Source organism: Peromyscus californicus, unplaced genomic scaffold (assembly GCF_007827085.1).
Source record: "Peromyscus californicus insignis strain IS unplaced genomic scaffold, ASM782708v3 Scaffold_16__1_contigs__length_79575227, whole genome shotgun sequence".
NCBI lineage: Eukaryota > Metazoa > Chordata > Mammalia > Rodentia > Cricetidae > Peromyscus > Peromyscus californicus.
In genome coordinates, this window is record NW_026294458.1 from 71,561,510 (window position 1) to 71,584,897 (window position 23,388).

The window sequence follows — 23,388 nt, forward strand, 5'->3', positions numbered from 1 at the left end:
TGCCACCGTCCTTAAGTCCGTGTGTCCCTCTCCCACAGGAACTACAGGCTCGGAGGGTGGCATGGCTACAAAGCTGGCAGGACTTGTGTTCCTGCTGCACAGCTCACCCGGAAGTTAGAGATAAAGGAGCAGTTGTGTGGTTTGGGCATTTTATTGTAAGAATCGCAGCATTTCAGAGCAGGAAGGAACCTAAGATTCTCAGGTCCAACCTTAGCCTCCTCCTCTCTCCTTCTGCTTCTACTGCCTCTTCTTTTTTCTTTTCTTCTTCTTCAAGGTCTCATGTAGTCCAGGCTTGCCATGAAGTCATAATCCTCCTGCCTCAGCCTTCTGAGAACACATACATGCACTGCCACCATACCCAACTATCTCCTTCTGTGTTTTTTTTTTAGATTAAGTTCTTATCATATACAACCTAGACTGCCCTTGAAGTCACAGTCCTCCTGCCTCAACCTTCTGAGTGCTCAGATTACAGATATGCACCACCATACTCAGTTACCCCAATCTTGTTCAAAAGGATACCCCAGAGTTCCCAGGTGAACTGGCTGCCATGTGCTTAGAGGAACATTGAGGGCAAATCAGGCTTTCACTGTGGCAGGCACTTCCGAGGTTCCTGGGAGGAACTGTCTGAGCATTCTTAAGTCATTCTCAAAACGGTGCGTTGTCTCAAGAACCTGCAGATCGTTCAGCATCGGACCTTTTCTGCTGCCCTCCACTGATTAGTGAAGCTGGACAGACCACTTCCTTTTTGGACTCTCTTGTTTTCTTCTGAATCTGATGTAGATAGAAGCCCCTTGTTCTCTACTGGGGTTTGTGAGACTAAACCAATAGAACACTTACACAGAGACCTATCACAAAGTGAGACAGATTCGGAAAGAATGCAAGATGGACTGTTTTTTCTAGCAGGACCTGGAAAGCCTCTTGGTTACTGCATTTGTTGTCTGTGTATGGTCCTCTGTGTGCCACAGACACACTGAGAATAATTCAGAGCAGTGCTGGGAGCTGGTTCAACTTAATGTCATCACTTTTCAATGAAAGGATTGTGTTTCCTGAGTGGTAAATGAGTGTATTATCTGTGGCAGCCCTTTGCTCAAGGGAGCGTCTCGGACATCTGGTTCCACAGACAAACGGGGTACATGTTTGTACTTCTTTGCTACAGACGTGTTCTCAGGGCACTGTGTTCTGGGATTGATATCTGTAGGTACGCAGGGATGGTGGGGGAATGTGGCCCGGAGGCTTGGATCTGCCACCCGCCTTCCGCAGACACCCGCATCCGAGTTGGTGTACATTCAGTGAGATATCTGAGGGAATCCCATCCGGGAATGTGGACCAGCTAGATGCGGAGCAAACTGGGACCAACTGGAGTTAATCAGCTTATGATGAAAGGTGGCACATGACTGAGAAAACACCACCAGGAAACAGATTTACCAGTGAAGACATAAATAGGGCTGGCTTCCAGACCAGAGCTACGTGCATTCCCTGCTTACAAGATGGCCTATGTTGAATGCAAAGGCCCTAACTTATATTGAAGTCTGTCACATATATTTAAGCTTCATACAATAACAACACTATTTTTGTAGATATCACACCACAGACAGCTGATATGGGGGAAGAGGGCAGTCTTGTATTGGAAACAAAGTTGTCTACCAGAATTGAGCAGAAGTTTACCGGGGTCCTCCCCTCTAGCAGCCCATGTGTGGGAGCCTTTGGATTTCGCTTGCATAACTTAGCACACCCCAAATCCTAATGGTCTCTTCAGTAAAGATTTGTCTCCCCCACAGATTTTAGCGAAACTCACAGATCACCACAGAAGATGGATGAATTATTTTAAGAGGCAGAGGTTGGGGAGGATGGCCCAAATCGATGTCTTCTCAGCATGACAGGACCACTTACTGGGGGAACATGGGTGACTCATACCACCAAAAAGTCCCCTAAGTGACTTTGGACAGCTATCCCATGGGGAATTCCTACCACGGTTGTTTACCTCTCATAGTGCAGTGATTGGGACCTTGGGGAGGGTCCTCATGAGGATTTGCAAAAGTCTTGGGAGTCTCATGACCCTACCTTCTCCTTCTAGGAGGGAATGTTGACAGGCTTGATCTCATGAGGGTCCTAGGCAGATCAGCACAGCCGATCTGCTCCAAGATGGCAGTGGTCATGTCCAACCTGGAAGAAACAGTTACCTCATGGTCCCTATGCTGAATTTGGTGGTATATGCCTGTAATCCCAGCACAGAGAGATGAAAGCAGGGAGAACTGCAAGCGTGAGGCCAGCCTGGGCTCCAGAGTGAGGAGGCTCCATCGATAAATAAATATCACTGAAATCAGACAGGCCTCACTCCACCGTTAGACAATAATGCCAGCTACCAGTAAGCGAGGGATTTTTCTTCTCTTTGTGTCCGTATGTGCAGGAGCACACGTGTGTGCCTGGAGGCCGGAGGGCGACCTAGACTGTCACTCTTACGCTGCTAGCCACCCTGTATTTTGAGACGGGATTGCTCACTGACCTGGAACTTTCCTAGTAGCTAGGCTGACTTGAGTGCCCCAGGAGCTCCCTGTTAGTGCGCCCCCAGTACTGAGATTGCAAGCGTGTGCCGTCAAGGCCAGGCTTTGTTTGTTTGTTGTTCCTGTTGTTTTCAACATGGGTTCTGGGGCATTGAACTGAGGTCTTTGTGCTTACAAGGTAGGCAGTCTACCAAAGGAGCTGTCAGGCCAGCTCAACAGTTACTTTTTCTGAAGAAAGGGACCACATTGGTAAATTCTAATCTCATTTGTGAAGAGCATGTTAGGGTGATTTGCGTCCTCTTCAAATTCCTGTGTTGAAGCCTCTAGTACCTCCGAATGTGACACCTTTAGAGACAAATTAAAATGAGGTCGTTAGGGTGAGACCTGATCTACTCCCAGCAGGGACAGCAGATGGGAAAGGTCATGTGAGGACAGGGGAGAAGAAAGCAGCTGTCTGTGGCGAGGAGCCTGGCCTTGGAGCACCTCAGACCGGGCCTGTGGGACAATAGATGCTGTTGTGGAAACCACCGAGTCCAGGGTGGGGTGTGCGTTTGTTGGTTTGTTTTTAATGGGTGTCCTACAGACCAGCATGGAGAGAGGGCCAAAGAGGAATGCTTAAAAAATAATTTTCTACAAATCTTGTGACTTTCGCCCCATCTGCTGGACTCATTTACTCTTTCCCTTACCGTGAAATGACTTCCAGAAAGTTCCCTGGTTTGGGAATAAAACTTCTACCTTTTCCATGTGTTCCCTGTGTACTCAGCTAATTAAAAAAAAAAAAAAAATCCCCCTTAAACAGCGATCTGCCAACTTTTTCTACAAAGGACCACACGGGCAATATTTTCAGTTTATTTTGTTTGTTTTGGTCTGACTTTTAAACAACAACAGCAACAAACTAACTAACAAAAATGTCATTTAATTGTTGTTTTCACAAGGATCTAAAACATTCAATCCATTTTATCTGGTAGATATACAAAACAGACCACAGCTGACTTCAGCCCTCAAGGTGTGGTTGGCTGAGCCCTGATTTTATTCCATGAGGTATATTTTCCTTTTTCTTTCTTTTTATTTTTTAAAACAGGGTTTCTCTGTGTAGCTCTGGCTATCTTGGGACTCCCTTTGTAGACAGGCTGGCCTCAAACTCACAGAGATCCACCTGCCTCTGCCTTCCAAGTGCTGGGATTAAAGGCGTGGGCCACCACCGCCCGGCAAGGTGTCACGTTTTCTGTTTCATAGATATGTTCAAGGTCCAGAGAAAGAAGGAAGGAGAGAGGAAAGAAAAGAGGGGGGCAGGGAGAGAGGAGGGAGACAGACAGGCACAGAGAGACAGGCAGACAGAGTCAGACAAAGAGACAGAGAGAGAGGGTGAGTGTTCCATTTGTGATGCTTGGGCCAGTGGGTTGTGAATTCTCAGAAAGGTCAGTGTATGCTAACTTGTCAAGTGTTTGGAAAATGATTTAACCTAAAGGGAAGCAAAGGTCAGGAGAGACCCTGACTTTGCAAACTTTATCATCCTTTCTTGTTTTGATTTTGATATTAATCTACTTTTCACGACTATCACCAAGTGCCTATGGCTGGGTAACCTAATAAAAAAAGTTTATTTAGCTCAGGGTTCTGGTCCTAGATTGAGACGACCTTACTGGCAGCTGCAAAACATCACCTGCTGAGAGATGTGGAACAGATGTGTCTGCCCATCCTCCAGCCTCTCTTTCCTATGGAGCCACTAGTATTCCATGGTTGGGCTCCGTCTTCATGACCTGGTGGAACCTCCATCAGCTCCCAGAGATGCCTCCTCTAAACATAGTGGGATTACATTCTCCTACCCTTAACACCTCACAATGGGGACCAAACGTCAATGCGTGAATCACTTAGGACACATACCCAAGCCGTATGCAAACCACAGCAGATGGGCAGGGTCCTTTGCCATCATGAATGCAGCGATGCTTGGGTGCAGCCATGCACGAATGCAGCGATGCTTGGGTGGACTGCTGCCACTGAGTACCCCACACTGGGATCCCTTCCTGGCTCCTCTGTGGACAGGGGAGCACTCCCCAGTCGTCAAGCTACTTTCCATGTCAAGCCATTTCCCATTTCCCCTTTGCAAAGGGCCCCCAGATACGGGCTCTTGTTTGCATGTCAAAAGGGGGTGCTTACTCAAAATCTAAGTGGAGGGCTGATGTGGAGCTGAATGATACTCCCTGACTAGTCACGACCGTTATTCACAACTGGATGACGCGGAGCCACGAGCTGGATAAGTATCCCTGCCACTGAAAGACAAATTGTGTCATCTGAGTCAGAGTTCCCCAATAGCCCATTCAAGTGTCCTTCCCACCCACAGCCACTTCAATTACGTGAGCCATCCTCTCTCTCTCTCTCTCTCTCTCTCTCTCTCTCTCTCTCTCTCTCTCTCTCTCGTCTTGGCCATCTCGGAGATTCACAACAACCTTGGAACTGACCCGGCTCCCAGGCTCCAATCCTTGGAAGTCTGAAGCGACACCAGGAAACACAGATTCTCAGGATGAACACAAAGCAGCTGCTTGGAGTGTAGTTTTTGTAACTCACTGCTGATTCCTCAGCAAGCTTTAATGTGTCCTGTATTCAGACTCAAAAAAATCGGAGTGAATGTTCTCGTGTGACTGTCCTTGTCCTGTCTGTTTTGAGACGCTTCAGCAAATCATGGCCGGAAGCGGAAGTCAAGCTGCGCTTCTCTCTAAGGCCAGGATGGAGAAATGATGCCTCAAAGAACACCTGGCTGGGTGGCAGCATCTGTCTCAAGCCCAGTTCTGAAACCACTAACCCAGAAAAGGAGTCTAGAATTAAAAGGTACCCAGGGGCTTCTTTGGGAGACCATGGCTTCTGGAGTCTACTCATTCCCTTTTGCAAAACTTTAGGCTTCAGAAACAATGGACATGAGGATGAGCATGATAGGAAACTGACTTCTGGGGAGGGCTTAAAGGAAAAGAGTCTGTGTGGGCTGGATTTGCCCTGTCTTCCTCTTGGTAAGTTTACATTGCAGCCTTGATATACTGAATGACAGTCATTAAGTTATGAAGAGCTTGGAATAACCTCTTACTTATTCTTGTACCTACATGCAGGGTCCAAACATGTGATTATAGGTAGGTAGGTGGGCAGATGGAGGATGTACTGGTCACCTTTATCATCACCATAGCCAAATACCTGACCCAAAACGAATATTTAAAGACTTAACGAAGTTTTGGTTCAGTTTTCATCATGGCAGAGAGGGTGTCATGGAACAGAACAGAGCTGTTCACACCCCGGCAGAGGGGACATAGAGAGAAAAGAGAACATCCACACTAGGCTGGCTTCCTCCTTCCTTTCCATCCATTCTTTCTGAGCCCCCAGCCCACAGGGTGATACTGCCCACATTCAGGGTAGGTCCTCCTTGCTCAGTTAACCCTCTTCAGGTATGTTGTCATAGACACACCCAGACATGTGCCTCACCAGTTCCCTAGATGTTTCTAAATGCAGTCAGGTTGACAGTAAGTTTAACCATCACAGATGGCGAGGTTAGTGAATGGATATTTGGATGGATGGGTGTGAATACATTTAGAGGTAGGACCTTCAAAGGGGTGATTAAGATGAGTCCTTAGGACGGGCCCTTGTCTGGTCTCACTGTTGTCCTAGTAAGAGGAAGAAATGTGGGCAGTCAGTCGCTGGGAATTCAAGGACACTGTGTGAAGGCAGCCATCTGAGAACCAAGTCCTCAGAAGAAACCCAAGCAGCGATACTTTGCTCTTGGACCTCAGTCTCCAGAACTCTAGGATGTAGGCCTGTAACGGATCTTTCTTGGACCACCAGCTCCCAAATAATGACATGGAGACTTTTTATTAAGTAGGAAAGCTTAGCCTTAGCTTAAGCTTCCTCCCAACTAGCTCTTAAAACTTAAATCAACCCATTTAATCTACATCCTGCCATGTGGCCCATTACCTCTCCTTCATACTGTACGTCCATCTTCCTCTGCATCTTGCTGGCGAATCCCTGCCCCAGAGTTTCTATCTCTGCCCAGAAGTCCTGCCTATCCTCTCCTGCCTAGCTATTGACTGTTTGGCTTTTTATTAAATTAATCAGAAGGTGCCTTAGGCGGGTGAGGAAGAGATACATCTTCACACAGTGTGTGATCAATTATCCTGTAACACAGGCTTGTTGTTTAAACCACCCAGTGTGTGGTATTTCATGATGCCTGCTCTACACCAGTCAACTACTCACAAATACCAGACACAGGGCAGTGAAGCTCACCCAAGGAAAACAGCCTGCTTATTCAAACCTGCCATAGCAAGGTAGGTGAACACCAGGCCTTATTTGTGCTTGACAGATTCACAGGCAGGCAGAGGGTGGGGAAGCTGTGAGAGAAAAGTGGAAGCTTGTGAGTGCTCTCTGGTTGGCAGTTGCTGACATGTGGAATGTGGAGGTGGCCTATCTAGATGTGCTGGCTAGTTTTATGTCAACTTGACACAAGCTAGAGTTATCTGAAGGAAAGGAGCCTCAGTTGAGAAAATGCTCCCATGAGATCCAGTTGTAAGGCATTTTCTGGATTAGTGATTATTGTGAGAGGGCCCAGCCTATTGTGGGTCCCTGGGCTGGTGGTCCTGGGTTCTATAAGAAAACAGGCTGAGCAAGCCATGAGGAGCAAGCAGCACCCCTTCATGGCCTCTGCATCAGTTCCTACCTCCAGGTTCCTGCCTGTTTGAGTTCCTGTCCTGGCTTCCTTCAGTGATGAATGAAAATGTAGAAGTAAAAATCCAATAATCCCTTTCCTCCCCAACTTGCGTTTTGGTTATGGTGTTTTGTCATAGCAAGAACAACCCTAACTAAGACATGAGATGTAGGACATCTTTTGTGTGGATTAAGGAGCTTATCTGGCTTCCTTCTGATTGGTTTGGAGTTGGAAGCAAAGTTAATACTTAGGGGAAGTATGAAGTCATTCAAAAAACCATGGCCACGTGGATCCATTGCTATAAAAGTGTGGCTTCGTGGGCCATTTACCCTAGAAGCTGAGGGTCTGAATTCCATTGTCATCTATAACCTAACCATTGCTTCATTGTATAATCAGTCTGTCATAGGTGGATAGATGCCTCCTTACCCATGTTTCCCTGGCTGTACTAATTTCCTAGGTCTTTCATAGAAAGTTGCCATGAACTCTATGGCTTGAAAGAGAAACATGTTCATCTACAAGTGTACGGAGGATGAAGCTGAGGTTCTAGCAAGGCCATGCTCTGAGCCTCCGAGCCTTGGCTCTCCCCTCCTCTCCATGCTTTGGGTTGTTATCAGTAACCTTGGGTTTGTTTGGTCCATTCTCTACCTCTAGCTTCACATGACATCTTTCTATGTGTACAGGTCTCCACACAACTTTCTAGTGAGGTTATCAGTAACTGGATTTAAGGCCCGCCTTACTCCAGTATCCCCTCAACTATTCCTGCATTGACGCTATTCCAGGGAAGATTTCTTTCTGAGGGATATGAATACTACCTAGCTGATTCTATGGGTTAAGGGCCCTTCTATTGTTACTGTGGCTTAAAGGCTCCCTGGGTCTGGATCTTGCATGTGACTTTAGTCATGGTAGGATATTTAACTGTAAAGCAATGGTTATCAAACTGTGGGTCTTGACCCCTTTAGGGGTCAAACTACCCTTTCCACAGGGGTCACCTAAGACCATTGGAAAGCACAGATATTTACATTGCAAGTCATAACAGAAGCAAAATTACAGTTATGAAGTATAACAAAAATCATTTTATGGTTGGGGTTCACCACAACATGAGGACCGCATTAAAGGGGCTCAGCATTAGAAAGGTTGAGGATCACTTCTCTAAAATCTTAATATGTCCAGATCAATGACCATTAAGAGGTAACCTTTTGGATAGAAACTGTGAGGCCTTTATAAATCGGGGGAGAGAGACCTGCATCTAACTAAGTAGAGTGATAGGCCGGCTGTCTCCAAGGCAGGTAGACCCTGGGGCCAGGCTGACTTCCACACAGACTTTTTCAAACAAACCAGAGAGACAGTTGGGACACCCAGAGGCATGAGAGCTGTGTGGAAGACTTATGGAATCTTGATATAATTTGTTATTATATTCCATCTCTGAGGCACACAGATCAGCATATCTCTGACCCCACACTCTTAGAGTTTAAACAGAGAATACTCTGTTGTATCAGCTGTGCTTGTTAAATCCCAGGCAAAGTCTACACGCCAGTCAGGATGCCCCAAATTAGCGATCTCACAGCCCCCACTCCCAGCCCAGATCCTTCTGGGTTCCCTCTTATGATGAAGGGTGTCACAGATTCCATCTTGTCTGAATCCCAAACTGAGCACTAGCCTATCTCCCACATCCAGTCCATACATAATCCCCAACATGTCTGTCTCCTTCGCTAGCTCAAATGCTCCAAAGATGAAGGACTAACAAGGGCCACACAAACCCAAGATGTGGGGATGTGATACCTACTTTCTTTACAGTCGTGGCATTTGGCATAGTGCAAGAGTTGGCACATCAAATTGGGGCCCTCTGCAAAATAGGGGCTGAAGGTAACAGCCTAAGAGTGAGGATTAAATAGTATATGTAGGTCAGTTAAACCAGGGGCAGGGCGAGTGCTCCAGAAACACAAGCAATCGTACTGTGGCTGTGTGGTTGTGTTATTGTAGAGTTCCCAGGTCTGAGTGCTCAATCTTGATCTTCATTGAAGAGCTGGAAGCAAGCTGTCTCCTTCTTAGGGAATACTTTCCACATCAAAACAACTTATAAACAAACAAAAAGAAGAAGAGGAGGAGGACGAGGAAGAAAATTACATTGAGTTCATCTTGGAAGACTGGGCACCTATTTTACTGTTACCAGTATTTTTCAAATGCTTTTGTGAGATTTCATTTTGCCCCAGCATCCACTCTACCTGAGATCTTGAGTATCCTGTTTAAAGGCTTGGTGTTCAGCCTGTGACTTTGCAAGGTGGTGGAACCTGTAAGGGGCGGTGGGAGCTAGTGAGAGCTTCAGGTCACTGGAGGATTGCCTCAGAAGGAGCCTGAGGGTCCCGGAGTCTTCCTTCTTTCTCTTTCACTTCCTGGCCATGAGAAGAGTAGTTTTGTTGTGCCACATACTCCCAAATGTGACCGGCCTCCACAGGCTCCAAACAACAGGGCCAGCTGGTCGTAGACTGAAACCTCTCCAAACTGTGAGCCAAAATAAACCTTTGCTGTTCATAGGTTGACCGTCCCAAGTGTGTGTGACAGGAACATAACACTAACGCAGAAGTCTTCTTCTTTCTTTTGGATAAAAAAAAAATCAAGTTTTTATTTTTGAATAATTTTAGATTTATAGAAAAGTTGCAAAGATGATACAAACAATTCTTCAATGCCCCTCATTCTGTATTCTCATCTGCTTCACATCTCTTTACTGGTGTACATTTGTCCAAACCCAGGCACTGGCATTGAGGCCTGTCTGTGAACAAAACTCCAAGCGTTTCTTCCTTCCAGGACTCTCTCCACTGCAGTTAGCTGTTGTGTTTTCCCCACATGCTGTGGTCTGTGACAACTGTTTCATCTTGTGCTGTTTTCGTGACCTGGAGAGTGTCGGGTGGGTGGGAGACTGGCTGGGGTCCTGCTGGGTATCCCTCACCTGAGAGTGTCTGTTTTCATCACGGTCAGATGGAGTTACAGGGTTCTCTAAAGAATGTCCTAGATGACGCCTGCCTCTCAGCACATCCTATCAGGCTGTGCGTGATCACAGACCATCCGAAGAGGTCCCTCTTCCTGAAGTACAGTTCAGCTTTCTCTATGGCGAAGTCTTGCTTCCCACCTTCTCTACTCACTAAGTCTAGTCCACTCTCAGAGTAAAAATGGACAGGATGGAGCCCACTTCCTAGAGAGGGAGTTTTTACACACATTGCATGACGTCCTCCTCTACGGAAGATGGTTTCCTTCCCCTCATTATGTTATTCGCATAATCATGTACCGTCTGTCCACATGGAGTCACAGGTATGTATTTTATACTCTGGGTTATAATGTAATACTGCATCATCTGTTTTGTTGCCCAGCTTGTCCCAGCGTTGGCTTTTGGAACCCTTCTGACTGACTCTGGATCTCTTTGCCATGCTTTTAGAGCACTGCCTTGCCTCCTGGCGCTGCCAGATGCACCAGGATCATCTAGAATATTCCTTGCCCGAAACCTAGAATCAGCGCATTTCTCAAGGAGCCCTGGCTCAGTTTATGCTCTTTTGACTGTTAGCAATGGTGGCAAACCTGACTCTCTTGTGAGTGGACTTGAAAAGCAGATTAACAGTCAAAAGTCATTTAGACGCATATGTGCTGGAGCAGACCAGTAATCAAGCGCAACACACAACCTCTTTCATCAGAAATTTCTTACAGAAAGTAAACTGCCAGACAAAGCTTTTTTCAAAGGAAAACCTGGCCAGCACTTACCTACCACCATAGTATTTGTGCATAAAAAAATCTGATCAACTCAGCCTTTCTGTGGAGAACAATGTCATTGATATTAAGGGCCCAATGCTCTTGTCTTTCTGTTTTGAATGGGTTTCCCCCTAAGTCTTGGGATAAGGTTGAAGTGTTGCTTCAGGATTATAATAGAAACACCATGTTCCACGATCAGTTACTATTTTTCTCAAAAACATGTGTGTTCCAAATCCCCCACCCCCCACCCCCCACCCCGCCTGCCTCTCAAACCTCCCTTGAAAAATCAGAGCAAATGCCAAGACTTCATAGTTTAAGTTCATGATTCAGAGTCCTTGGCAAAATTTCATAGCCGTTCCCCCTGGGTGGACAAAGTTTTCTTCCATCTGCACACAGCACGTCAGCCACTGTGCTCACGGTGCATGTCCAGCAGAAGGACTCTGTCAACGTTTGTCGGTGACAAAGCAGCCCCTTTGTGGTCCACGGCTGACTTTCGTCTTTGCCATCTGCTCTTAGCCTTTTCTCCAACTGTTCCCTGTCACACGGCAAGCGTCCCGCTTGTCTAGCGTTCTGCTTTGCACGGAATTTGGGACTCTTGATCCTGACACGCCTATCTTTCTCATGAAGTGTGAAGCTATGTGCTGTTCCAGTCTCCAGCACACGTTCCTGTTGAATTGAGTTTTTGATTTCCACAAGTCTCATAGGACAGCCTTTTAGGGCACATCGAAATCCACCTCGATGGATGGACAGAAAGTCACGGCACCAAGAGTTAGAAATGTTCATTCTGTCCATAAAGGGGCCACAAATCCCTAGGCAAAGGAGACATATCAAGAAATTCCACGTGAAGCTTTCATCCACCGTGCTCCCCCAAGTGAGGCGAGCACTCCAGCTCTGCCCTCACCTGACCCAACAGAACTGAGACTTGTATCACGCCTCGTTCTTCTCCTTCTCGTCCAACTTATAAAACCTTACTGAAAATATCAAAGCGAAACATCTTGAATCAAAAGCACTGCCTGTGTTTCTGAACATTGTTCAGTTTGTCTTGGACTGGATCCTTCTCTCTTGTACGTCAAGTCCCAAGGTGGGAGAACAAGCGCTGAGAAGTGTGTCGGCTTGTGGTTCCGGAGGCTGGAAGTCCAGCAAGCTATGGGTAGGGTTGGCTCTTCCTGGATGCTGGAGGGAGGCTCTCCCATTTCTGATGGCCCTGGACATCCCTTTGGCTTGTAGATGGCATTCTCCCTGCAGCTTCCCTTCTCCTGGGCTCTGGGTGTGTCTGTCTCTGGGTCTACCTTTCCCTGTTTCCAAGGATATCAGTTATATTGGGTCAGGTTACACTTTAAACATCTTCATCTCAACTTGGAGATGTCTGTAACAGGACACTGTTTGGGTCAGCTTGGCTTCCCGGACAAAATGTCCTCAATACAATGTAAATGTAAATAATGTAAAGAGTGCGACATTTATGATCAGGGTTCTGGCATGGTGAGCTCTGGTGAGCGGCCTCCTTGTTGACTCCTCATATGGTAAGTAGAGTGAGATTCGGCACCTTCCTCTTCTTATGAGAGCACTAATCCCACCATAAGGGGCCCCATCCTTCTCACATCTTTGGAACCTATTTCCTCCTGTATTAACCTTTTGATCACTGACAAATACCTAGTAACAAGTACCTCAGAGACCTAGTAACAAGTACCCAAGAGAAAGAATTTGAAAGGAAGAGAGATTCACGTTGGCTTATGGTTTGGGAGGTGTTAGATCCTGGCTCCGTTGCTTTTGGTTTGAGGTAAAGGAGAGATCCTGTGATAGTAGGAGCCCGGCAGAGCAAGGTAGCTCATCGCATCACAGACAGGAAGCAGAGAGAATCAGAGAGATGCTGGGACAGATTGAGTCCCCTGAAGACAACCCTCCCACCCAGTGACCTCAATAGCTCGTTCAGTTTTGAATTCATCTATGGCTTAAGTTCATCGATGTAATTAGTGTCCTCATCATCCAATCACTCCTTGATAGGGTACCACCTGGAGACAAGTCCCCAACACATAACCTTCCAGGGGAAATACTTCCATCCTAAGCATACCACCCCATAAAGGCCCCACTTCCTAATATAGTCACTTTGAGTTTGAAAATATGAATTTTGGCAGGGAGAGACACGAGGCATTCGGTCTCTAGCTCCCACGAGGTAAGGTTTCATTCTAAGGTATTGGGGGTTGGTATTCCAATATATATATTATAGTGAAGGCACAATCCAACCACAGACCACCAGGTAGCTGGGTAACGAACTTTGTGTTCAAAATACGCCATAGACACTTTTACTCTAGAGAAACCGTCTCTGCAGTTTGCGGGCAGGCTGTGGGAGAGCATGGATAGGGTGCAGGAGTCTGAGGAAAGGTACCAGAGCCCCAGTGTCGCCCAGGCTCTACGTCCTCTGCCGGCAGTTGACGGGGCTGGATTCCATCTCTGCTGACAGTATAGATGCTGATAATAATTGTTTGCATCTATAATTTTCTAGGTCCTGGGGAAGTTGTTGGAAATCTTAAGATGGTTTTGATCTTCTAATGTGCAATGGAGAGTCATAGCTCTACATCACGAGAAACGTAGCAGATGATGTCAGCAAAGCTAAGTTTTTCCCACAGTTGTTATAATAAAGCTGCATTTTGCAAACCCAGCAGAGTAGAAAAAAGAGAGAAAATCATTTACCCCTGAACTCGTGACCTAACATATTTAGAGCATCTTCATGTAATTTTTCTTATGTATTTATAAATATCTTTGTTGCCTTTTATATGATTTGTTCAGATACTTTTAATTATTTTATTTAAAATATTTACTTACACTTTCATTTATTTGTATGTGTGCATATGCACCTGTGTGTGTGTGTGTGTGTGTATGTGTGTGTGTGTACACGCACGTGCGTGCACACCGACACCTATGTATGTGTAGGGGGGTGCGTGCCACAGCACACAAATGTTGGAAACCAACGTGCAGCAGTCAGTTCTCTCCTTCCACCGTGTGGGTTCCAGGGCTGTAATTCAGGTCATCAGGCGTGGCAGCAAGTGCCATGACCCACTGAGCCGTCTCGTTGGCCCAGATATTACTTACTTTTCAATTTCCGTTTGAAATAACACTAGATGCACATATAAGTTGTAAAATGTGTATAAAACACCCCACGCCCTTCTTCCCACTTCTTCAGTGATGCTTCCTTTTGAAGTTGTTAAAATATGCATAACGTTTTTATGCGTGCAGAATTCACATTGTCCAGAGCGGCTATCACCATGCAGCAGCTTCCGCATGGGGTGTGCCAGCGATGGCCTCTTCTGAAACTAGAGTGCTTGAGAATATGTGCTTTTTACTTGATCTTTTTTTTAAATTGAGACAGGAATTCACATAACCCAGGCTGGCCTCGAACTCACAATATAGCCAAGGATAACCCTGAACTTCCAAACTTCATGCTTCTGTCTCCTGAGTGCTGAGATTGTTGGTGTGTGCTACTCTACCTAGTTTACACAGTGCTGAGGATCACCCCTGGGGCCCTGAGAATGCTAGGCAAGTGGTCTTCAGGGTGAGTCATGGTCCCAGCTCAAGAATACGCTCATTCAAAATAACATTTATCTTTAAATAATGTATTTTTATTCTGTGAGAATTTCATACGTTTTTTATTTTTTTTATCATATTCACTCTCTACTCTTCCCAACTCCTCCCAGATCCACCCCTTAAGAGATTTATTTTTTGTTTTGTATATGTATCTGCATGGCTATGTGGGAGTTGGAGTTACGGGCCGTTATGCGCTGCCTGACATGGGTGCTGGGATTCAAACTCTGCTCCTCTACAAATCACTCTTAACCACTGAGCCGTCTCCTAAGCTCCGGATGTGTGCATTTTGAATATTGTGTTTTCTTTTCTCTTTTTATGGCAATGCATCGCTGTTGGTGCCAGCTTTACTGACTTAACAAAAGCCATACACACAGGAAAAAACATCTGGCACCAGGCACCAGACTCCACGAATATCATTTTATCTGGCATCCTCCTGTTCCCTGAAGGTACCATGGCTTCCCTGCAGGAGTGGCGGACCTACAAGGAGCAGGGAGGAGGTCTGATATCAGTGGCACTCACTGTTCCTGGGCTGTCCAACGTATTACTGGGTTTGATGTGCATTCAGAGACTCTCTGAGTCCAGTGACAGGAATGGGACGCCATCTTGGGGTCATTGACTTCCTGGAATGTGCTTGGCATCCAGGTCTCCTTTTCAGCTTCTTGGAACAAGTTTTGAGACTTGAAAGTGCCAAGAAGTGAGGCCAGCAGGGAGGCTCAGAAGAGAAAGCAGCAATTAGCGGATGAGGTTGGCTCTAACAAGGCTTGATTGCAGAGTGACTCTCAGAGGACTTGGCTTGGCCTTGGCATCAGAGAACCAAGATGGGTGGACCTCAGGACCTCATCAGCTGCCCTCACTGTCCCAACTGTCCAAATCTCCAAATAGTGGCCCAGTCATCCCCACCCCAACCCCAACCTGAAGTCCATAATCACAGGTGCCTCCAGCTAGTTTCCTGTGGCTCTCACATCAAAACTCCCCACACTGAGTGGTTTAGAACATCACATGCTTTCTCTCCCATAGTCAGAGGCTAGAAACTTGGCCCCAAGGTGTTCAAACCCGAACCTCTTGAACACTGTGTGAGAGGTCTCAAATCATTTGGCACGGGTTCTCTGTGTGCCCTCAGCAACACTGGCTGGTAAGAGCCTATGGGGGTACTTGGTGCTTAGTCCAGACCTGCTGGAGTCTGTTTTCCATTCTGCAGCCCTTTTCAGAAGCCCCTGGCGGGTCTGCTTCACCTGCACGAACACGGAGGGAAACATGCTGGTGGTTCAAACATGCAGGGTGAGCCATAGCAGGAGTGACCTGAGTGACGGCCTTCCTATGGTGGTAAAGGGTCTATTTGACACGTTGGGCACTGTATGTAGTGTGCTAGAGGGCATGAGGCCTTCTGGGTAAGATAACCTCTTGGTCCCAGTGCAACCAGGACTACCCTACTTTTAGCACTGAAAGTCCGTAAGACCGTTGGTCACAGACACCTCAGCAGGACTCTGCTGCCGAGGAGGGAGCCTTCCTGGGCACCCATCCTGCCTCTGGTACTTGGGTTAGTCTCATTGTACTTGCAGGGAGAATGGGGGAAGCAGGATGCTTGGAGTGGCTGCTACCAATGATCCTGGCACTGCTGTGGAAGTGCTCTGGGGTCTCCAGGGTCCCCAGGCTTTGCAGCCAGCCCCTCTTCGATACCATAGACTGCTGATTGCAGTGAGTGTTTTGCCAGGAGTGTGGGTGGCAGGGCATCTCAGGCTTTGCCCCCCCCTCTTCAGTGTGCTGGTGTGTGTGGGGATTCCTGGAGGGCTTCACATGGGCACCACTCAGGAAGCCGTGATGAAAGGCAGCCACGGAGACATCACAACCTGCAGCTGGGAACAGGCATCTGGAGCTGGCATCCTGCCTGTCCCCATCCGTGTGGTGCCAAATAGCTCCTGGATGTACACAAAACGGCCTGTGTCTGGGGTCCTCCTTGTAGTCCATAAACCCTAGTGTTTATGTCTCAAAGGCTTGAAGCAATATATGCTTCCGCAGTCAGGCGGTTTGGTGGTGTTTCTTTTTCACAGGGTCCTGCAGTCTGGTTTAGAAGTTTTGGTGAACTTTCCCACAGGTACCGGATTGGAGGGGGGGGCAGTTAAAATCTACAGACCCTCCTGAACTCACCCCATCTAGAAAGTGATCAGAGAATGCCTGAATACAGACTACGAAACAAGATGTCCCCCCTTGACACTTGCTGCAGAGTGGCCGTGGGAACTGTCTGAGTCCCGGGGGGTGGGGGGGGCAGGGAGGGTGACCCATCCTTCAGCCTGTGCCTGACCTGTGAAGAGTTGTCATTTTCAGAGGTAGGACATGCATGGACTAGACACTAAAGTAATGTCTTAGTCTAGTTCTACAGTGCAGGAGGTTCAGGTCTCAACAAATACATGCTTCCTAACGGAATCAAAGAAGTCCAGACAGGAAGGGAAAAAGGGAAATCCCGCCTGACATGTGGGATAAAATCCGTCCTTCGACAAGCACGGGGTAAGGGGTCGCGTGAACATTCCATCTGTCATTTCCGTTCTGAGACGATGTGATGCTATTTCAGCTTCATTTCAGAGGGGTCCAGCCTTTCGGCTGCACCTCCAAATCACTGCTTTTTTTTTCTGGTGAGGGGCGAAGAGCTGCCAGTGATGAAAATACCTGGATGTGAATTTAGAGAAGTCATCATTGGTCTGGTTCAGTTGTGGGGGGCATGCTCATGGCAGGGCTGCGTGGGACCCGGGGTTTGGAGCAGGTGTCTGAGAGTGACATGGGAGTCTGGGTGACATGGGGACTGGCTAACCCCTGACGGAACTCAATGCCGTAAGAGAAGCATGTGACACGCACGTGTGGAAATGTCACGGTGAAGCCCATCGCTTTGTACAAAGAAGATGCCAATTTCACTTATAGTAAAAGGCAAATGATTTACACCGAAGGGAAACTAGAGGAGGTCTAATGTAGGATTGTAAGAGGTAATCTGGTAAGGAGATGAGGACAGAAACCTCAGTGCTGGTTGTCAGTTATGATTCTCTGAATGAAGCCTGAGGGGAAGGGAAGGCCGGCAGCCTCACGGATGGCCCTGAGTTGGGCTGTCATACGCTTCCACAGTCACTTGTCAGTGTGGAGACCAGAACCTTGGCATCTGTTCTCAGAGAGGAATAGGACTAAGTTCCCCTCTTTCTTCTTTCCCCCAAGACAGGGTTTCTCTGTGTAAGCGCCTGGATATCCTGGAACTCATGCCGTAGATCAGGTTGGCCTCGAACTCACAGAGATTCACCTGCTTCTGCCTCCTGAGTGCTGGGATTACAGGCGTGCGCCACCACCACCTGGCAAGGTCTCCTCACTTGGTGGTCCTTGAGGTCGTAACCCCCAGCCATTTAACCCCCTTTGAGGAATGACTCTGTTTCTGACTCTCATTTCTGGGGTAACTAGTGACTTTGAATATCTGATACTTACTGGTTATTGGAAAGTTTCCAAAGCCTTTAGCCCACATGGGGAATTACTAATGAAGAAAGGAGGGGTCTGTCCTAAAGAAAGGAGATTGTTTTCAAGAGCTCCCCACCCCCACCCCAGGAAGCACCCTTTGTCCCAGGGCTGGGATTCCTTCACCCCACTCCCAGCTTTCCCTCAAGGCTGTGGTGGTTTAAGTAGGAATGCCCCCCCCCCATAGACTCATGTGTGTGAGGGCTTAGCCCACAGGGATTGGCACCATTAGGAGGTGTGGCCTTGTTGGAGGAAGTGTGTCACCGTGGGGGTGGGCTTTGAGGTCTCACATGCTCAAGCCACACCCAGTGGTGCAGTCTCCTTCTGGTACCTGCAAATCAAGATGCAGAACTCTCAGCTCCTCCAGCACCATGTCTATCTACATGCTGTCATGCTTCTTGCCATGATGACAGTGGACTAAACCTCTGAACTGTAAGTGAGCCCCAATTAAATGTTTTCTTTATAAGAGTTGCGGTGGTCATGGTGTCCCTTCACAGCAATAAACCCTTAACTAAGACAAAGGCTGTGTCTTCATAGCCTCTTAGCCTTTCCCCAAGGTCCTTCTTGCTCACCCACACAGAGAGAACTCAGTCCTTATCCCACACCCCTTTCAGCTGGAATTACCCCTGAAGAAAAGGATAAATTGCTACCGTGGCCTTTGGCCACCATTTGTATTCTTATTTAATTATTTTCTTTCATTTGAAATGAAGCTAATGGAATTTTCCAGTTGCGGCATTTTGGTCTTTTCTCCTGCATGGGAATCCCGGAAGGCCGTGGTTGTGGGCAGAGCAACACTCCTGTGAGTTTTCTCTGGAGGCTGCGAGGGAGAACCCTGCTCTGGCTGGAAGGGAAGTGTCACTTGCAGCAGCTGTGTCATAGGCTAAGTTTTCGTTCTTTTTAAAAATCACGACGTGTATGTGTGTATGTGTGTATGTATGTATGTATGTATGTATGTATGCATGTATGGGAGGGGCCTGCATGCCACTGCGTGAATGTGGAGATCAGAAGACAGCTCTCGGGAGTCAGCTCTCTCCTTCCACCATGTAGGTTCCAGGGACTAAACTCAGATCTTCAGGCTCGGCAGCGAGTGCCTTCACCGGCTGAACCGTCTCCCCAGCCCTCCAGTTTTTCTTTATACCCCTTTGTGACACTCAGTCTTTGCTAGCATGTGGGAGATAGCTTGGTCCAGCCATAACCTCCAAGTTCATCCTGAAGACAATTCCAATGGTCCTGGAGCAGAAGGATGGAAGAGCAAATGAAGCTGCTCAAGTCTGGTGGCTTACGAAAGCCACTTAAAACACACAGTAAGAAGCATGTGGTGAGGAGTGGAGAAGGTAGCCGTACTCCCATAGCACCCGGGCTACGTGGAAAGACCATCCATCCACGGAGACCGAGGTGACATGACGCTCTCTCGTGCTCTCTCCACAGTGTCCCATTAGGTTAAACAGAAGCTTAGTCAGTCATGTTTCCTGACGACTCCTCCTGGTGAGGCTTTGAGCCTCAGACTAGGGCCTCTGCCCCCTGAACTTTGCCCTTAGAGTCAGAAGTCGGGTCAGCCTGTGGGTGCGTTCCAGACCTCGCGTCTTCCCAAGCCAAAAAGGAACAATCGAGGAAAATTCGGGGTTGGCAAGGCGGCTTAGCCAGAGAAAGTGCTTGCCACCCAGTCTGGTGAGGTGAGTTCCCTCGCCGGGCCCCACGTGGTGGAAGGAGAGAACCGACTCCTGTGACTTGTCACCTGGTTTCCACGGGCACATATGTACCCTCAAAATAACGATGTAACGTGAGAAAGGGTGCGCAGGACATGCAGGCTACTGCATGTGGAGGCGAGAAGCAGGGGCGAGGGTAGGGGAGAAGGTTATGCTTTGGCTCAAACTGGACAGCCAGATTCTCAGAGCCTCCCTGGGACCACCGCTTTCTGGAGGCAGGCTTTCCTCGCCTGCCTGAGCTGGACCGACTCATCATCTCCGCACATCTCGTTCAGCATGGAAACCCACCCAGCTCGGAACACCTGCACCGGGACCCGTGCCTGTGAGCGACCACGTGGTGCGGATGGGCTCGGCGAACCGGTGCTCAGGCCTCTCATCGGCTACTTTTTCTCACTGTTGCAACAAAACATCCCACAAAAGCCGTTTAAGGAAGGGCTTATTTCTGCTCATAGTTTAGACGCAGTGGCGCCCAGCCTTCCCAATGCTGTGACCCTGTAATACAGTTCCTCATGGTGTGGTGACCCCCAACCATAACATTATTTTGTTGCTACTTCATAACTGCAGTTTTGCTACTGTTACGAATCGTAATGTAAATGTCTGTATTTTCCCATAGTCTTTGGGGGTCGCAACCCACAGGTTGAGAACCACTGGTTTAGAGAGCCTGGGGAGGTAGGAATATGATGCTGTCTCCACTGTCAGGAAGCAGAGAGAGATGGGTGTTGTCAGTTCACCTTTTTTCCCTTTCACACAATCCAGGACCGCAGCCATGGGATGGTGCGGTCCGTTTAGGGTGAGTCTTCCCACTTCTGCAGGACAGCCTAGAACCTTCCTCACAAACAAGCTGAGAGGCCTGTCTCCTAGGTGGTTTGAGACCCTGTGGAGTTGACAATCAGTATTAATCATCACACCCTTTTCCAGCTATTCTTCTGAATAGCTTTTCCTCAGGGGAGCTCACTGTAGGTCCTTCTTACAGCTCACCGCAATGTCCCACTTCTTCTGTGGCCCCACTTACAAGTAGTCTCTGCTGACTTCAGGGGTGTATTTTCAAGGCCTGGGCCAAGGAGCTCCGGAGCCACATGTGGATGTTTACTTAAGTGTGGGATCCAGTCTCCACTCCCCTCTCCCCAACTCAGACTCTCTGCAAGGTAGATCCTTGGGAATCCCCATTGTAAACAAGGCTCCCTCCCCCGCACAGGTGACTAGAGATCTCAGAGCTTAAGGACTGGCTGAGATGCTCTACCAGACAGCCTGGCCACAGGGTCAGGGACTTCCCATTTCCCGAAAGTCCTGTGGTTACTCTCTGCTCAGACAGGACACACAGAGGAGACTGGGCCCAGCTCTCAGGCCGTCTTAGTGAGAGGTGAGGCCCAAACACCTCTGTTCTTGCTTTGTTCTCAGGGCATGTTTTCCAAGACCTCTAGTGGATTGCTGAGATTTTCGACAGTGCTGGAGCCTACACGGACTGTCTTTGTGTCTGTGACAAAGGTTAGTGTTTATAAATCAGGCACAGCGAGAGGGCAGAGCGGGAACTTCATGAATCGGCATCTGTCATGGAAAAAGTCAAGAAAAACTTCGACATTTTCATAGTGTGGTTGATTTGGGGTAGCTGAAATAGACAAGGGGAGCTTGACTGTATTGTCAGTTCACTCTGTCTGTCTGTCTGTCTTCCTCTTCCGTTCTTGCCCTGCCTCCAGCCATTCTCCTTCTTTCTCTCCTCCTTCCTGCTTTTTTCCTCCCTCCTTTCTCTTCCCTCCCCCCTTCCCTCTATACTGTCCCCCCTCCCCTCCCTCCCTCCTTGCTCACTAAAGCTTCTACACAATGCTGGCACTCTTCTAAACAATCAGGATGTGCAAATGAACAGCACAGCCGAACATCTTTGCCTTTGTGCACATTCCGTCCAATGAAGGAAGAAAGTATTTTTTTCCGGAAGCGATGGCATTAAGAATTGATAGGCAGATACGCTCCCTAAGAATGAAACAGATGTCTATGTGAGCATTGCCATCCTTTGTTTAAAAATCTTTCCCCTTTCTCTACAGTTGGGGAGCTGGCACAGAGGCTCCTTGCTACCCATGTGACAAGTTGGTCTCAGTCTTTTGGAGGGGACAGGGTAGGTGCTGCTGCTGTTTCTGAAATGAGTGTGGCCTGTTAGTTTTTTGAGGTCAAAATAGAACTAGTGAGAAGAGGCTTCTGGACCATTCAGTATCAGGAGAGTGGTTTCTTGAGGAGCAGAAGGTGACATTCAACCTTTAATCACAGTAATGGTTCACACCAGCCTCCACGGGCCCAGCCTGTGTCCTATGGCTTACTTGCTCTCTATACCCTGTCTAGGTTCTGGCAGGAAGCAGACAACATCACACTGGGTTGTTCAGGGGCCAATCTTTGCTGTGGATATCATTCTGTATAAATAAAACACTGATTGGACAGTGGCCAGGCAGGAAGTATAGGTGGGACAAGGAGAGAGGAGAATTCTGGGAAGTGGAAGGCTGAGTCAGGGAGACACTGCCAGCTTCTGCTATGACAAGCCGCATGTGAAGATGCTGGTAAGCTACGAGCCACGTGGCAAGGTATAGATTTATAGAAATGGATTAATTTAAGCTGTAAGAACAGTTAGCAAGAAGCCTGCCACGGCCATACAATTTGTAAGCAATATAAGTCTCTGTGTTTACTTGGTTGGGTCTGAGCTGCTGTGGGACTGGCGGGTGACAGAGATTTGTCCTGACTGTGGGCCAGGCAGGACCAGAAAAACTCTAGCTACAAATCTTTGCTAAAAGGACTACTTACAAAGGTGTGACTAAAGCTTGGAGTTAACAAGATAAAGGAGCTTTTCTCTATTACCACCTTACCTGAGAGGTAAGAGAGAGACTGACCCCAAGCCAAAGAGCGCAGTGCACGTCAAGTTCCCTCTACTGGGACCCGTGACATCTGTCTGATGGACACAGTCAACCCAAGCAACTCATCAAAATAGGAAGTGAGGAAATAAATACCCAGAAAAGCAAGCGCGCCCCTCCCCCGCTAAGAACACCAGTGCTTCCCACTGAGGTCAGACTGAGGGAGGCCGGCTTTCACTGCACAGCTGGTCTCCCCGGGTGCAGAGCCCACAGGAGGAGGACACAGACCAGATGGAAAGCATTCAGCTTGTCCTTCTATCCTGGAATATTCCAGAGGACCACATGTCCAGTGGAAGGGTTCTGAAAGCCCAAGTGTTCAGGTGCTGCCCAGGGTTTTGTGTGCATCCTCCTGCAGCTCAGGAGGATGGCAGACATCTCCTCCCAAAAATGTTCCATCTAGAGTGCCCTTAAGAGAGGGCAGCCTATGGAGCTGCACTGGCTCTTTTGAATTGTTCATGCAGGCAGCCCCTCCCCCAATCCCCTCATGGACTGTAAGCATGTGCTGTGTATTTTTGGTCCACAGTGAGTGGACAACAGCCACACAGGTCTTGCTCTCCCACCCTCTGGAGCTGATAGACCTGGGACACAGCCAGAGCTTCAGTGGCAGCAACTGGTGGCCCCTGAGTCCCACCGAGGGAATAAAGTAATTATTTTGAATTACAGAAGTGAGGCCCACTCAGGACCATGTCTAGTCAGACATCTCTTCAGAGATGTAAAAGTGAGACCTCTGTCCACCTCCCATGCAGTCTGCTGCAGATCTGACAAACAGGCACTCAGGGAAGGGAAAAGGTAAGGAAAAGACATTCCCAGGAGTGAAAACA